The following is a 438-nucleotide window of genomic DNA, read 5'->3' as shown; positions in this document are numbered from 1 at the left end:
AGGGGAAGGTGATGGTGGTTCTCTGCTGTGGAGAAGAAAGAGGTCGACTGAGTTTGGGGTAGGGGGCGTTTGGTAGCTGGTATAGGGTTTGGTTGCTAGGGTGTTAGGCGGCTTCATCAAATTGGATGAACAGCGAGGATGAGCCGTGGGATGTGGAGCTGGTAGGTAGACCGGACGGTGATGCGGAGGCAAGCGGAGAGCGACCGTCGGATGAAGGGATACAACGAAACGAACGGTGCTAGATTAGGTTAGGTGCTGTAGTGTAAGGCGGGGATATCAAACTTTGATGAACAGCAAGGGAGCAACCGTTGGATTCAACTACCATCTAATCTGAAGGCTTGGAATTTCAGCGCTGTGGTGCTTGGCAGAGACTTCAGATTTTGATGATCTATGAAGGAGCGACCGTCGGATGCTTCTGAGAACTGATCTGATGGCTGA

This window comes from Papaver somniferum, unplaced genomic scaffold (assembly GCF_003573695.1).
Source record: "Papaver somniferum cultivar HN1 unplaced genomic scaffold, ASM357369v1 unplaced-scaffold_44, whole genome shotgun sequence".
Taxonomy (NCBI): Eukaryota; Viridiplantae; Streptophyta; class Magnoliopsida; order Ranunculales; family Papaveraceae; genus Papaver; species Papaver somniferum.
This window is presented reverse-complemented; position numbering follows the sequence as displayed.